At 46.4% G+C, this 16,873-nt stretch overlaps 2 non-coding genes across 2 annotated transcripts; both read right to left on the bottom strand.

Moving 5' to 3' along the window:
- Positions 1–11,131: 11,131 nt before the first annotated feature.
- trnav-uac (transfer RNA valine (anticodon UAC)) lies at positions 11,132–11,203 on the bottom strand. Its single transcript has one exon. It is a non-coding gene; the product is annotated as a tRNA-Val (tRNA).
- A 3,879-nt stretch (positions 11,204–15,082) lies between these two features.
- On the bottom strand, positions 15,083–15,155 carry trnav-cac (transfer RNA valine (anticodon CAC)). The gene has a single exon. It is a non-coding gene; the product is annotated as a tRNA-Val (tRNA).
- Positions 15,156–16,873: the final 1,718 nt, after the last annotated feature.

The following is a 16,873-nucleotide window of genomic DNA, read 5'->3' as shown; positions in this document are numbered from 1 at the left end:
CCCAAGTCAAAAACCAAAAAGGGCAACTGTGCAGCAAAATTCTAAAGGGTCAAAGTGTAATAAAAAGGCAAGCCTGAAAGCTCGGTGCCTCAATGCGAGGAGTGTTCAGAACGCAGGAGAGGGCTCTGAGCTAGTTAGCGTGGGTGAGAGCACAGATAAACAGGACCTCAAGAAAGAATGCAAAAGGCAGGAGGCAACAGAGCAGAGTAGCACTGGTATAAGTATAAACCACAAGGTGATAGGAAGGGACAATATGTATGAATATAAAGGGGCTGCAGGAGGGGTCAATACAAAAAATCATGGTTTAAAAACTAGTATTAAACGATCTACCTAAACGCACGCAGCATTCAAAATAAAGTAAATGAGTTGACGGCACAAATCATGACAAATGGGTATGATTTTGTGGCCATTACAGAAACTTGGTTGCAGGGTGGTGAAGACTGGGAATTAAACATACAGGGGTAGCTGACAATTCGGAAAAATAGACAAGAAGGGAAAGGAGGTGGGGTAGCTCTGTTAATAAAGGATGATATTAGGGCAGTTGTGAGAGTTGATATTGGCTCTAATGAATACAATTTTGAAACATTGTGGGTGGAGATTACAGATAATAAAGGGAAAAAGTCACTGGTGGGCGTAGTTTATAGGCCCCCAATTAATAACTTGACGGTGGGGTGGGCAATAATCAAGGGAATAATGGAGACATGTGAAAAAGGAACGGCAGTAATCATGGGGGATTTTAACCTACATATTGATTGGTCAAATCAAATCGCACGGGGTAGCCTGGAGGAGTAATTCATAGAATGCATACGGGATTGTTTCTTAGAACAATATGTTACAGAACCGACAAGGGAGCAAGCTATCTTAGATCTGGTCCTGTGCAATGAGACAGGAATAATAAACGATCTCCTAGTAAAAGATCCTCTCGGAATGAGTGATCACAGTATGGTTGAATTTGTAATATAGATTGAGAGTGAGGAAGTAGTGTCACAAACGAGCGTACTATGCTCAAACAAAGGGGACTACAGTGGGATGAGGGCAGAGTTGGCTAAAGTAGTTGGGAACACAGACTAAACGGTGGCACAATTGAGGAACAGCAGAGGACTTTTAAGGAGCTCTTTCACAATGCACAACAAAAATATATTCCAGTGAAAAAGAAGGGCAGTAAGAGAAGGGATAACCTGCCGTGGATAACCAAGGAAATAAAGGAAAGTATCAAATTAAAAACCAATGCGTATAAGGTGGCCAAGTTTAGTGGGAAACTAGAAGATTGGGAAAATTTTAAACGACAGCAAACAATGACTAAGAAAGCAATAAAGAAAGGAAAGATAGATTACTAAATTAAACTTGTGCAAAACTTAAAAACAGATAGTAAAAGCGTTTACCCATATATAAAACGGCAAAGAGTGACTAAAGTAAATGTTGGTCTCTCAGAAGATGAGAAGGGGGATTTAAAAATGGGAAATGTGGAAATGGCTGAGATATTAAACAATTATTTTGCTTTGGAAGACACAAAAACCATGCCAGAAATTGCTGGTTACAGGAATGTGGGAAGGGAGGACCTTGAGACAATCACTATCACTAGGCGGGTAGTGCTGGACAGGGTAATGGGACTCAAGGTAGACAAGTTCCCTGGTCCGGATGAAATGCATCCCAGGTTTTTAAAAGAGATGGCGGAAGTTATAGCAGATGCATTGGCTATAATCTTCCAAAATTCTCTGGACTCTGGGGAGGTACCAGCGGATCGGAAAGCAGCTAATGTAACGCCTCTGTTTAAAAAAGGGAGCAGAAAAAAGGCAGGTAACTATAGGCCGGTTAGTTTAACATCTCTCGTGGGGAAAATGTTTGAAACTATCATTAAGGAAGAAATAGCGGGACATCTAGATATGCTTAGTGCAATCGAGCAGTCACAGCATGGATTCATGAAGGGGAAATCATGTTGAACTAATTTACTGGAATTCTTTGAGGATATAACGAGCATGGTGGATAGAGCTATACCGATGGATGTGGTGTATTTAGATTTCCAAAATGCATTCGATAAGGTACTACACAAAAGGTTACTTTCGAAGATAGAGGTACGCGGAGTCAGAGGATATGTATTAGCATGGATCGAGAATTGGCTGGCGAACAGAAAGCAGAGAGTCGGGATAAATGGGTGCTTTTCAGGTTGGAAATCGGTGGTTAGTGGTGTGCCACAGGGATCGGTGCTGGGACCTCAACTGTTTGCAATATACATAGATGACCTGGAAGAGGGGACAGAGTGTAGTTTAACAAAATTTGCAGATGACACGAAGATTAGTGGGAAAGCGGGTTGTGCAGAGGACAAAGAGAGGCTGCAAAGAAATTAGGATAGGTTAAGCGAATGGGCTAAGGTTTTGCAGCTGGAATACAATGTCGGAAAGTGTGAGGTCATCCACCTTGGGAAAAAATACAGTCAAAGGGAATATTATTTGAATAGGGAGAAATTACAACATGCTGCGGTGCAGAGGGACCTGGGGGTCCTTGTGCATGAATCCCAAAAAGTTAGTTTGCTGGTGCAGCAGGTAATCAGGAAGGTGAATGGAATGTTCGCTTTCATTGCGAGAGGGATGGAGTACAAAAGCAGGGAGGTCCTGCTGCAACTGTACAGTGTATTCGTGAGGCCGCACCTGGAGTACAGCGTGCAGTTTTGGTCACCTTACTTACGGAAGGATATACTGGCTTTGGAGGGGATACAGAGATGATTCACTCGGCTGATTCAGCAGATGAGGGGATTACCTTATGATGATAGATTGAGGAGACTGGTTCTTTACTCGGTGGAGTTCAGAAGGATGAGGGGTGATCTCATAGAAACATTTAAAATAATGAAAGGGATAGACAAGATAGAGGCAGAGAGGTTGTTTCCACTGGCAGGGGAGACTAGAACTAGGAGGCACAGCCTCAAAATACGGGGGAGCCAATTTAAAACCGAGTTGAGAAGGAATTTCTTCTCCCAGAGGGTTGTGAATCTGTGGAATTATCTGCCCAAGGAAGCAGTTGAGGCGAATTCATTGAATGTATTCAAGTCACAGATGGATAGATATTTAACCACTAAGGGAATTAAGGGTTACGGGGAGCGGGCGGGTACGTGGAGCTGAGTCCACGGCCAGATCAGCCATGATCTTGTTGAATGGCGGAGCAGGCTCGAGGGGCTAGATGGCCTACTCCTGTTCCTAATTCTTATGTTTCTTATGTTTCTTATGGAGTAGGCGTCGACTAAAACCAAAAACATTTTTGTAAGGACCTGCGTAGTCCTCATGGATGCGTGCCCAAGGCTTGTTGGGCCAGGACCAGGGGCTAAGGGGGGCTTCCCTGGGCGCATTACGCAGTTGGGCAAACGTGTTGCACCTGCGAACACAAAGTTCCAGATCTGCGTCTATCCCTGGACACCAAATGTGTGACTTGGCAATTGCCTTCCTCATGACAATGCCCGGGTGCTCATTGTGGAGTTCTCTGATGAACAGCTCTCTGCCCATGTGGTTTTTACGCGGTTTCCCCACAGTAGGCAATCGGCCTGAATCGAGAGTTCATCCGTGCGCCTGTGGAATAGTTTAACTTCCTCAGGGCATGCCCTGTACGTGGCTGCCCAGTCCCCATTCAGGACACATTTATTGACCAGAGACAATAGCGGGTCTCTATTTGTCCAGACTTTAATCTGACGGGCTGTCACGGGTGAGCCTTCGCTTTCGAAAGCTTCAACAGCCATGACCATCTCAGCACCATGCTCGGTAGCCCCCTCAGTGGTGGCTAGTGGGAGCCTGCTGAGTGCATCGGCGCAGTTTTCGGTGCCCGGTCTGTGCTGAATTGTGTAGTGATAGGCGGCTAACGTGAGTGCCCACCTCTGTATGCGGGCCGATGCGTTTGCATTTATGGCCTTGTTGTCGGACAAAAGGGACGTTAGGGGTTTGTGATCTCTCTCCAGCTCAAATTTCCTGCCAAACAGGGACTGATCCATTTTCTTAACCGCATGTACACATGCGAGCGCCTCATTTTCTACCATCCCATAGCCCCTTTCTGCCTGGGACAGACTTCTGGAGACCTAAGCTACCGGCTGTAACTGACCCTTGGCAGTGACATGCTGCAACACACACCCGACACCATAGGACGACGCATCGCACGTTAACACAAGTTTCTTACATGGGTCATATAGCGTTAACAGAGTGTTGCAACATAAAAAATTGCGTGCTCTATTAAAGCCCTTTCCTGGCTGTCCCCCCAGACACATGCGCGACCTTTGCGTAGGAGCATGTGTAGCGGCTCTCGCAGCATGCTCAATTTGGAAGAAAGTTAACAAAATAGTTCAGGAGCCCCAGGAACGCACGCAGCTCCGTCGTGTTACGGGATCTGGGTGCTCTCTGGATCGCTTCCGTTTTGGAGGCAGTCGGGCTGATCCCATCTGCTGCTACCCTGCTCCCCAGGAATTCTACCTCTGGAGCTAGGAAGACGCACTTCGCATTTTCCAGTCGCAGCCCTATCCGGTACAGTCTGCGTAGCACCTCCTACAGATTGTGGAGGTTTTCTTCAGTATCGTAACCCGTGATGAAGATGTCCTGAAAAACCACCATCCCTGGAATCGACTTGAGGAGGCTTTCCATATTTCATTGGAAGATCGTGGCAACCGAGCGAATCCCGAACGGACATCTGTTGTACTCAAACAACCCCTCGTGTGTCGTGACGGTGGTCAGCTTCTTCGACTCACTCGCCAGCTCCTGGGTCATGTAAGCTGAGGACAGGTCTAATTTTGAAAAAAGTTTGCCACCGGATATAGTCGCAAAGAGGTCCTCCGCTATCAGTAGCGGGTACTGGTCTTGGAGTGACACCCAATTGATGCTGGCCTTGTAATCACCACATATCCTGACCGACCCATCCGCCTTGAGCACCGGCACAATCGGGCTCGCTCAGTCACTGAATTCGACTGGCGATATGATGCCTTCCCTTAGCAGGCAGTCCAATTCGCCTTCTATCTTTTCCCGCATCACGTACGGCTCCGCCCTGGTCTTGTGGTGTACTGGCCTGGCGTCCGTGTTTATGTGAATCACTACCTTGGCCCCCATGAAAGTGCCAATGCCGGGTTGAAATAATGAGTCAAATTTGTCCAGGATCTGTGAGCATGATACTCGCTCCACAGAGGAAATTGCATTGACATCGTCCCATTTCCAGTTCATGACAGCAAGCCAACTTTGTGGGTCACGACTACCATGGCGCTGCCTAGCACCGGAATGATGTCATTTGTGTATGTTCGCAGCTGTGCGTCAATCGGCAATAATTTTAATTTTGGCCTCCTGTCCTTGGACGCCCACAACCTTTTGAGCTATTTGATACCCATCAGGGACTGGCTGGCCCACGTGTCTAGCGCCACTGATACTGGGATGCCATTGAGGAGCACTTTCATCATTATCGGTGGCGTCCTTGTGTATGAACTGTATACATGCTGCACATGAACTCGCTGAACTTTAGCTTCCAGCGATTTTCCCCAGTGTCCATTTCTGCAATTTCTGCAGGTATTTTGCTCATCTCTGCAAACTCCGGCTGAGTGTGTGCATGCACGACTCCAACATGAGCTGCTGTTGGAAACAAAATGTCTCTTGCCAGTCGATCGTCACTGACTGCCCCGTGATTATCCTTGAGTGCACCATTAACAGGTGTTGATGGCCCCATTACTGGCCGCATTGTCCCTTGCAATGACGTGAATCGCCGTTCAGCTTACCATTGTCTCTGTCGAACTCCCCCTCTGGGTTCGGCTACATATTGGGGCATGCCTGACTGCCCTTGGCTGCCTGGAGAAGTGTGTGATGCTTTAACAATGTTGAATCTCTGTCCCAACCATTGCTTAACACAGTACCTCTCGTCAGTTCTGCTCGTGGCCATGCTCGCGTGGGTTAAATCCCAGTTTCGCGTCGCCATTGATACGTCATTACTATACAGTGTAAATGCACACGATGCCCATGCTTCAGAGAAGGTCAGTCTGTGACCTGTCCTTTATTCCTTAGCACTCAAGTGATGGAAGTGGGTGGAGCTTCCCCTTATACACCTGAAGATCCAGGTTAGGATTGTCTCCCACAAGTTCACCACCTAGTGGTCAATGTTCTCGCAGTGTACAACTTAGGTCAGATTATACATGGGTTACAATGCTGGTTGAATACATGACAGTCTCGGCCTCACTCCCTCTGGAGCTGGGGACGAGCGATTAGTCGATGGGTTGTTTTCGGCTTCAATCTGCTGTTGTCAAGCGAGGCGGAGATGTAGGATCCTTTAATAATCTCTCACAACTCAACTGAAAGCAGCCGGAACGTGCAGCTTTGAGAGGGGCTTTCTGCACCGTCAGGGCTGGAAACGGGAGGGAGTGAGAGACACTGTTTCGAGTTTGAGTGTGTACAGAACTGTACAGAGAAACCAGCCAGTGTAACAGGGCTGTGAGACACTATATTTTTGTTCATGGTATAGTATTGGCAGTCCCTCGTATCGATAATGACTTGTTTCCACACGAAAAAGGGATGAGTTTACAGGTGTTTCGATGAGGGATCTGACAATCTAGGTCCCGAACTACATCCTGAAGGGTGGAAGATGCTTGTGGGTGGATTGTTTTAATGTGGGGTGACCGTTGCACACCAGCCACCACACGGGGGCGAGGTCTTGGTTCATGGGCGAGGTCTTGGTTCAGTGGCAAGGATTACCCAAGACGACCATAGACCAAGCTCTGTTGCATGGACCTAGTATGTACACATGCGCCGACACTCCATAGATCGCAGTGTGGGCTGGCCCGTGCTGTCCCTGGTCCCTCGCCTCTCCTGAGCACCGTTCACGACGCTCCTGGGCCCCGATCTCTCACCGCTCCTCCGCTCCGATCAAAAATGGAGCAGTCAGAAACAGGACATCAATTAGCCTCTCTTATCTTGGAGACATCAAATATCAACACTGTTATTTGAAATATCAAAATATTAAACTCCAGCCTAGTTGAAGGGTTATTACCATCAGCAGAAACAAACACCAACTTTGTTAATATTGAACCATTAATGTCAATTATTCCATTTTTTCTAATATTTAATTGAACAATGTTCAAAATGTTTCCACCCGGTTTCAAACCAGGAACTTTTCGCGTGTTTGGCGAACGTGATAACCACTACACTGCAGAAACACTGCGATTGACATGGGGCTAGGAACATAACCAGAGCTTTAACCTACACAGCTGGCCGATACTTCAGGAGCTGGTTTTACGAGAATAGAATAATGGTGCTCCATTTAGGAAGGCTGTGAGTGTAGCAGGAATTGATCTCGTGTTTCCCAGACTTTACACATAGGAACAGGAGCGAGTGGTTAGGATCTGGGATGCACGGCTTGAAAGGGCGGTGGAGACAGACTGAATCTTATCTCTTAGATGGGAGTTGGATAAGTGTCTGAAGGAAAAACAATTGCTGGGCATCGGGGAAAGGGCGGGGGAGTGGGACTCGCTGAGAGTCGGTACGGTCTCGACTGGCCGAATGGCCTTCCGTGCTATAACCATACCATGATTCGATAAGTTAGTGGCACATTTCATAGTGTGGGTGGGAGCACAACATTGCAAAGGGACATGGATTGAGTCGGCAAAATTAGAGGCATCTGATTCAGGAGATTCGCGGGGCACGGGAATTCGGGAGTTTAATGAATTTGAAAGGAACATTTTTGTTTTGTGAAGTTTCGGTCAGAGAAATGTTTGGGAAAGGAATTTTTTGCAGAAAGGGATGCAGCATTTAACCTTCTGCCTTAACACTTCTTTCTGGGTGTCAGGTCACATTTCGTTTCAATGTTATTCTTCCAGAATTGCTATAAGAACATAAGAATTAGGAACAGGAGTGGGCCATCTAGCCCTTCGAGCCTGCTCCAACTTCCCCAACATCGGGAACAATCTACCCGCATCGAACCAGTCCTGTGCCATCAGAATCTTGTATGTTTCGATGAGATCCCCTCTCATCCTTCCAAACTCCAATGTATAAAGGCCCAGTTGATCTAGTCTCTCCTCATATGTCAGTCCAGTCATCCCGGGAATCAGTCTGGTGAACCTTCGCAGCACTCCCTCAATAGCAAGAACGTCCTTCCTCAGATTAGGAGACCAAAATTGAAAACAATATTCCAGGTGATGCCTCACCAAGGCCCTGTACAACGCTAGTAAGACCTCCCTGCTCCTATGCTCAAATCCCCTAGCTATGAAGGCCAAAATACCATTTACCTTTTTCCTGCCTGCTGTACCTGTAAGCCAACTTTCAGTGACTGATGAACCATGACACCCAGGTCTCGTTGCACCTCCCTTTTCCTAATCTGCCACCATGCATAAAATATTCTGTCTTCACATTTTTGCCCTCAAAGTGGATAACCTCACATTTATCCACATTATACTGCATCTGCCATGAATTTGCCCACTCACCTAACAAGTCTAAGTGACCCTGCAGTCTCTTAGCGTCCCCCTCACAGCTCACACCGTCACCCAGTTTAGTGTCATCTGCAAACATGCAGATATTACACTCAATTCTTTCATCCACATCATTGATGTACATTGTAAAGAGCTGGGGTCCCAGCACTGAGCCCTGCGGCACTCCACTAGTCACTGCCTGCTATTTTAAAAAGGACCCTTTATTCCCGACTCTCTGCTTCCTGTCTGCCAACCAGATCTCGATCCACGTCAGTCTATTACCCCCTATACCATGTGCTTTGATTTTGCACACCAATCTCTTGTGTGGACCCTTGTCAAAAGCCTTTTGAAAGTCCAAATACACCACATCCACTGGTTCTCCCTTGTCCACTCTGCTAGTTACATCCTCAAAAATTCCAGAAGATTTGAAAAGCATAAATCCATCCCTTTCATAAATCCATGCTGACTTGGACCGATCCTGTCACTGCTTTCCAAATGCGCTGCTGTTTCATCTTTAATAATTGATTCCAACATTTCCCCATGACTGATGTCAGGCTAACCGGTCTATAATTACTCGCTTTCTCTCTCCCTCCCTTCTTAAAAAGTTATTTTACATTAGCTAACCTGCAGTCCATCGGAACTGATCCCGAGTCAATCGACTGTTGGAAAATGATCACCAATGCATCCACCATTTCTAGGTCGACTTCCTTAAGTACTCTTGGATGTAGACTATCAGGCCCCAGGGATGTATCATCCTTCAATCCCATCAATGTCCCACCTCATAAGGATATCCTTCAGTTCCTCCTTCTCACTAGACCCTCGGTCCCCTCGTACTTTTGGAAGGTTATTCGTGTCTTCCTGTGTGAAGACGGAACTGAAGTATTTGTTCAATTGGTCTTCGATTTCTTTGTTCCCCATTATAAATTCACCTGAATCCGACTGCAAGGGACCTACAGTTGTCTTCACTAATCTTTTACTCTTCATATTTACAGAATTTTTGCGGTCAGTTTGTATGTTACAAGCAAGCTTCTTCTCATAATCCATTTTCCCCCTCCTAATGAAACCCTTAGTCCTCCTCCATTGAATTCTAAATTTCTTCCAGTCCACAGGTTTGTTCCTTTTTCTGGCCAATTTATCTGTCTCTTCCTTGGTTTTAACACTATCCTTAATTTTCCTTGTTAGCCACGGTTCAGCAACGTTCTCTGTTCTATTTTTACTCCAGACAGGGATGTGCAATTGCTGAAGTCACCCGTGTGATCTTTAAATATTTGCCATTGCCTATCCACCGTCAACCCTTGAAGTATCCTTGGCCAGTCTATTCCAGCCAATTCACACCTCATACCGTCAAAATTACCTTTCCTTAAGTTCAGGACCCAAGTTTCCGAATTAACTGTGACACTCTCCATCTTAATGAAGAATTCTACCATATTATGTTACTCTTCCCCAAGGGGTCTCGCACAACAAGATTGCTAATTAGTCCCTTCTCATTACACATCACCCAGTTAATGGTGGCCAGCTCCCTTCTTGGTTGAGAAAACCATCCATAACACACTCCATGAAATCCTCCTCCACCACATTACTGCCATGTGGTTAGCCCAATCACTGTGTAGATTAAAGTCACCCATGATAACTGCTGCACCACCACTGCACACTTCCCTTCTTTCTTGTTTGATGCTGTCACCAACCTTACGACTACTTCCCAGTGAGACAAACATTGCAGCAAGTGTCTGGTTATTGTGAAACAGCAATTGCTAAAAGAACAGTGACCTCGACATGATTTGAACACGCAACCCTTTAACCCAAGGTCAGGCACACGACCGTTGCACCACAAGGTCTACGCAGTAGTTAAGGGATGTTTGTCTATATGACGGTTCTGCAATACAAGGGGCTTTAAAATCCTCGCCCATTCCCTCCAAGTATCACAAGCAGCGCTCACCTGACTATCACCGGATGGTTTGTTCGAAAACATTTCTCTTGCTTTCACAGGAAAGCATCATTAATTAACACCTCACCTTCTTTTACACATTCAAACAAATGCTAACTCGGACACTCCATACTTCAATCATTTGTGCAGTGCTTTGCATCTTAACTCGAAAACCATATCCCATTTTACTCACTGTATTTTAGATTTCTGGTTCAAACTCTTCATTGCTGATGACACCACGAATCTGGGGCAACTTTTATCAAATTTAACAGCACCGGTTATTCCTACCGTGCACACAAAATACAATCAGTAGTGAAGATAAAATCCCACTATGCGTATTTTCAGATTCAACGCAGTAGGATTTCAAATAAAGTGAAAGAATTTTACACTGAAAAGATTTGGAAGTGTTCCTTGTATTTGTGTCTTTAATTAAAATTTGTGAAGTCTGACTCCCGTTCATGCCACTGCTGAATAAGAAAGGAGGGTTTGACATTGACCAGACTGCACTGCCCCTGATATTTGTGAGCTCATCCTTTTTCTTCAGTGGTTTCTCGCCCTTTGATGGGCTGCATTGCAGCGGATATCACGTTGGCCTCACAAGGTCCTCGGTGGATCCGTTTTCTCTCACTCAAATTTATCTATTTATTAAAGTGAAATAAAAAGCAATTAAGGAATAAGGGAGCCCTTTTGCCAGGAGAATATATAGCAAATAAAAACAGCAAATGCTGGAAATCTCAGCGGGTCAGGCAGCATTTGCAGGGAGACGAAACTCGCCTCCGATTGTTCATCCACAGCAAGTTTAAACATAATGTTTCCACCCAGGATCGAACCAGGGACCTTTGCGTGTAAAGCAAACGTGATAACCACTGCACTACAGAAACCTCTGGTACAGCCGCCCCAACAGAGGGGAGCTGACCAGTGAGCTCCCTCTGTGCTGATCGGGAATGTGTTGGCTCACCTTCAACAACTTCTGTCCCACACTGAAAGTTCTCAATCCTTCTCCTCCGCTGCCTTTTACAGAAATGTCACGGATCACCCAGCCACCGTGTTCACTTCCACAGACTCACAGTGGGGCCGCAGAGGCTCCTACCATCTCCCCGCGATCAGCTAACTCAACCAGTTTACAAAATTAAACCCCAAACATGTGCCCGGCAAAGGGCAGGGGAAGCCAGATAGTATGTAAGCTCAGTCTATCACAGAAAGTATTGGTATTCATGGTGATTACAGCAATTATTAATCGTCTCACAGACCTCAATTATTTTTATGCGATGAATTGATCGAGGATGGAAACCAGGTTAGTGCGCCAGGTCTTAACCCCTTGACCACCAGAGAACAGATACGATACATGTCAATATATTTATATATATTTATATATGAACCTGAATGTCAATGGCTAGCTACCTAGACCTCTTGGTGCCCACGATAGTGTGTCTAAACTTGAGTGAGAGAAATTGTTCCACAGTGACACCTGTCATGTGTTCTACATTGTTACTGCTTGTACTATTACAAGGTGTGCACCAGAGGGCACTGCAGTGGGAGACTTTTAGCTTACCTGTGCAGGTGTGCCTGGCCTAGTGTAAAATGCAGGCCACCAGGTGTGATCCTCACTCTGTGGTTATCAATAAAGGACACATTGTCTCGTAGAGTCATCATCAGAGCATCTGAAGGTATATCAATTGGCGACGAGATTCCAGATCTTCTCACGAAAATGGCTAACCTTGGTACGTTGCAGCATTTTGCTGATGGTGATGATTGGGAAGCCTTTGTGGAGAGGCTTGTCCATTTCTTCACAGCAAACGACCTGGCTGGTGATGACCCGGCCACACTGGCTGATAAGTACAGAGCTATCCTGCGAACCAGTTGTGGGCCCACGGTCTGTGGCCTCGTCAGGGACTTGCTGGCACCAATGAAGACAACGACCAAGGCGTACGAGGAGCTTGTAATACTGATCCAAGAACAACTCAAGCCCAAAGAGAGCATCCTCACAGCCAGACAGCGGCTTTATACACAACGACGGCCCGAAGGCCAGGAGATCACGAAATATGCTGCAGACCTCAGGAGGCATTCGGCACCGTGGGATTTTGGTGCCCACCTCACTGAAGCACTGCGGGATATCTTTGTCATCGGAATCGGCAACGAGGGCCTTCTTCATAAGCTACTGTCAGCAGATACCACAGTCACACTGCAGAAGGCCATCTCCATGAGCCAAGCATTCATGACCTCGACCTGTGGCTCTAGGCAGATGACTCATCCTCAGGACTCAAACCCGGCAAGTACTGTGCACAGAGTGGTGCCATTTAGAGGCTGGACTCTAGAACGTGAACCTTCTCAGGGGAGAGAGAACATGCCCCCGAGTCCCTTAACTCAATGTCCATGGTCAGATCAGCCATGACCTTATTGAATGGCAGAGCAGGATCGAGGGGCCGAATGGCCGACTCCTGTTCCTATTTCTTATGTTATTTTGTTAATCATTTAAGGAGCTTGAATCATTGATGAAGTTTTCTCCCCTATCTGACATTACACACTCTGTATTTCGGAGACTGGTTTAAAATGTTCAGTGCTCATGCGACAAGGAACCTGGGGCGAATTTTGTTCAATTTATTTCACAGCAAAAGTAGTCTCCAAAATAATGTTTCTACACGGGTTCAAACCGGGGACATTTCACGTGTGGTTCTCCAAAGTGGTGGAGGTTGTGCTCGAATTTAAAATGGTGCATTCGATCCACTTTGAAAATGCATCTACTACTACGAGGAACAATTTGCCCATGAATGGGCCCGCATAATCTATGTGCACCCGCGACCACGGTTTGGTAGGCCAGGGCCAGGGGCTCAGTGGAGCCTCCCTGGGGGCATTGCTGAGCTGGGCACAAATAGTGCACCTTCGGACGCAGAGCTCCAAGTCCGCGTCAATACCACGCCACCAGACATGGGATCTGGCTATGGCCTTCATGAGAACGATCCCCGGGTGCTCGCGGTGGAGCTACCGGACAAATGCCTCTCTGCCTCGCAGAGGCATGACTACTCGGCTGCCCCACATCAGGCAGTCTGCTTGTAGTGATAGCTCATGCATGCTCCTGTGAAAGGGTTTTAATTGCTCGGGGCAGGCATCACGAGCATCTGCCCAGTCACCAGTTAGGACACATCTTTTTTATAAGGATAACGTGGGGTTGCTGGCCGTCCAGGCTCTGATTTGGTGAGCTGTTAGGAGTGAACCTGTGGACTCAAAGGCATTGATTGCCATGACTATCTCACAGTCCTGTTCGTCAGACCCTTCCGTGGTCGCCAGGGGTAGCATGTTGAGCGCGTCTGCACAGTTGTCTGTGCCTGGTCTGTGCCTTATGGTATAGTCGTAGGACGCCAGCAGGATTGCCCACCATTGAATTCGCGCCGAGGCGTTGCCATTTATTGCCTTACAGAAACTTCTGGTACAACAGCCCCAACTGAGGGGAGCTGACCAGTGAGCTCCCTCTGTGCTGATCGGAAATGTGTTGGCTCACCTTCAACAACTTCTGTCCCACACTGAGGGCCCAATTTCGGGTGGAGTTGCTCCGAGTTTTTTGGAGCAATTAGTTTACTTTGGAGAATGTTAGAAATTGCAATTCTCGGATATTAGTTTGCTCCAGTTCTACTGAGTTAGTTGAGGTTGGCTTCAGGTAAGGTATTTTTTTTCAAAAAGGGGCGTGTCCATCCAATCAGGCCTGTTTTGCAAGTTTCGGCAGTGAAAACGTAATACAAACTAACGTCGGTTGGAGTAAGTGCCCACTTTTGTAAGTTCAGAACAACCTTACCTAGAGGTAAGCTCAGTGCAGGCACAGCCAGAGAGGGGGTGGGAATTAAACACAAAAATGACTGAAGCATTAAACACATCACTTAAAATGTCCAAAAACCTCTTTTGATGATATCTTGCCTTATATCTGCTGAATGAGGATAGTTGCTTCTCTTTTTATAAATAAACAGGTGTAACCTCACGGCTGAGGCAGGCACATTCCGGCTGCTTTCAGATGAGCTGTGAGAGATTATTTAAGGGTACGACGGCCCTGTAGCCCCCCACACCAGGATATCCTCTCCCCCGGGGGTTTTCCTCAGCTTGTGCTCGGTTTCCCGGGTCCGAGGTAGCTTGCAACCCAGGGATGGACAATAACCCTCTGAGCTCTGGAACTGGGAAGAGCGAATAACAAATGAGTTGTTTGTGGGTTTGAAATGCGGCTTAGATCTGTTGGTATTAACCGAGGCAGGGGCTGTGAGACATTGCATTGTGTTCAGGTTTAATCACAGCAATATCCGCAGTCAGGAGCTGAAACGGACGAAGAGCTGAAAAAACACAAGACAAAAGCTTAAGAAATTTCAGCAATTGTGGTAAACTCTTTAATGTATTTCCTGCTGGTTCAGTGGTGCGGCGCTCACAGAGGGAGCCCGGATTCAGAAAGTAACTGTTTCATTCAAAATCTTTAAAATAATGACATGCAACGAATTAAACTGTGTGTCGGGGGATGGGGATGGGTGAAGATTATTTGTTTTATTCCCCATTCATTAACCGACAGCGTTGTTTTGTAGAATCGTTACTGAGGGTCAGTGGAAACTTCAATAACTGAACTTTAATCATTCAAGGATTTTGAATCATTGATGAAGGTTTCTCCCTTATCTGACTTTACACACTCTGCATTTAGGAGACTGGTTTAAAATGTTCAGTGCTCATGCGACAAGGAACCTGGGGCGACTTTTGTTCAATTTATTTCACAGCAAAAATAGTCTCCAAAACAATGTTTCTGCCCGGGCTCGAACCGGGGACCTTTCGCGTGTGAAGCGAACGTGATAACCGCAACACTACAGAAACGCTGCGGTTCAGGTAATCTCAGGAATATAACCAGAGCTTTAACCTACACAGCTGGCCGATACTTCAGGAGCTTTTTTTACGAGAATAGAATGACGCTGCTATATTTCGGAAGGCTGTGAGTGTGGCAGGAATTGATCTCGTGTTTCCCAGACTTTACACATAGGAATAGGAGATGGCCATTTAGCAGGGCGTGGTTAGGATCTGGAATGCACGGCTTGAAAGGGCGGTGGAGGAAGACTCAACCTTATCTTTCAGACGGGAGTTGTATAAGTGTCTGAAGGAAAAACAATTGCAGGGCTACGGGGGAAGGGCGGGGAAGTTGGACTCTCTGAGAGTCGGCACGGGCTCGATTGGCCGAATGGCCTTCCGTGCTGTCACCATTCCAGGATTCGATGAGTTAGTGGCACATTTCATAGTGTGGGTGGGAGCACAACATTGCACAACATTGAGTCGGCAAAACTAGAGGCATCTGATTCAGGAGATTCGCGGGGTGCGGAAATTCAGGTGTTTATTGACTTTGAAAGGAACATTTTTGCTTTGTGCCGTTTCGGACATTGAAATATCTGTGAAAGGAATTTTTTGCAGAAAGGGATGCAGCATTTAACCTTCTGCCTTAACACTTCTTTCAGGATGTCTGCTCACATTTCGTTTCGATGTTATTCTTCCAGATTTGCTATTTTCTTTGGTGTTTCACAATAACCGGACCCTTGCTCTAAAGTCAGTCTCACTGTTTCCCCAGTCTCCTGTTGATGTTATAAGCAATGAACATTTTGACCCAGACCCCGAAAGCACAGTGTGTAAAATGTTTTTTGGTTTCAGAGTTCACTTGCAGAGCACAGAAGAAATGATTCAATTATGGAGTTCCTTCAGTTAGCATTTCCTTAATTGTGCAAAAGAAGATTGTGGGTTAATTAATGATGATTTTCCATGAAACCATCATAAAATTAAAAGAAATGCAATCGCCCAACATGGGGCTCAAATCCAAGACCTTGTAATTAAAAGTCTCATGTTCTACCGACTGAGCACGCCGGGCTTCTGGCTAATGTTAGATTTTATCGCTCATTGCAGCCAGGCGCCTGTTGGCCACCCGCAGCCTGGATACAGTAACGTCCCAACAGCTCATTGACTGTCGGAGTGGGACTGTGCGGTGCTTCAGAAGACAGGTCGAAAAACCAAATTCACTGATTCCGTCCCATGTGCTCCTCCGATCAAGAATAGCAACACATTAAACATGGTTCAATAATGGTTACACCTGAGCTCCACAGTTGCGCAGTAGTTGGCTCGTTGGTCTAGGGGTATGATTCTCGCTTTGGGGTTGTTACTTGAAGTTAGCGAAAGGTCCCGGGTTCAAATCCTGGACGAGCCCTCAATTTACCCACGAATTTTGAACTTGCATCGAATTTTTTCAAAGAAGGACTTGCATTTCGACAGCACCTTTTAGGAACTCATGACGCCCCAAAGCGCTTTACAGCCGTTGAGTTATGTTTGAAGTGTTGGAGTGTGGGGAAAGATGTGCCCTAATCAACCCACACGAACTGCAACTCTTTGCAATAGAGTTCGGTGCAAAGAATCAGGTATCTCAGCGAATTGGCCTTTCTGTGAATGAGTTCTGCTTGTACCTGCATTCAAGCTTGAAACAGCAACTGGGCTTCATTTCACGGGAGCAGCGTGTAGCGGATAGTGAGTAGGTGACCAGGTTGATGTGCGCCGCTTTCAAT

The sequence above is a fragment of the Pristiophorus japonicus genome, unplaced genomic scaffold (genome assembly GCF_044704955.1).
Source record: "Pristiophorus japonicus isolate sPriJap1 unplaced genomic scaffold, sPriJap1.hap1 HAP1_SCAFFOLD_109, whole genome shotgun sequence".
NCBI lineage: Eukaryota > Metazoa > Chordata > Chondrichthyes > Pristiophoridae > Pristiophorus > Pristiophorus japonicus.
Note: the sequence above shows the minus strand (reverse complement) of the source record. Positions and strands in the feature narration are given on the sequence as shown.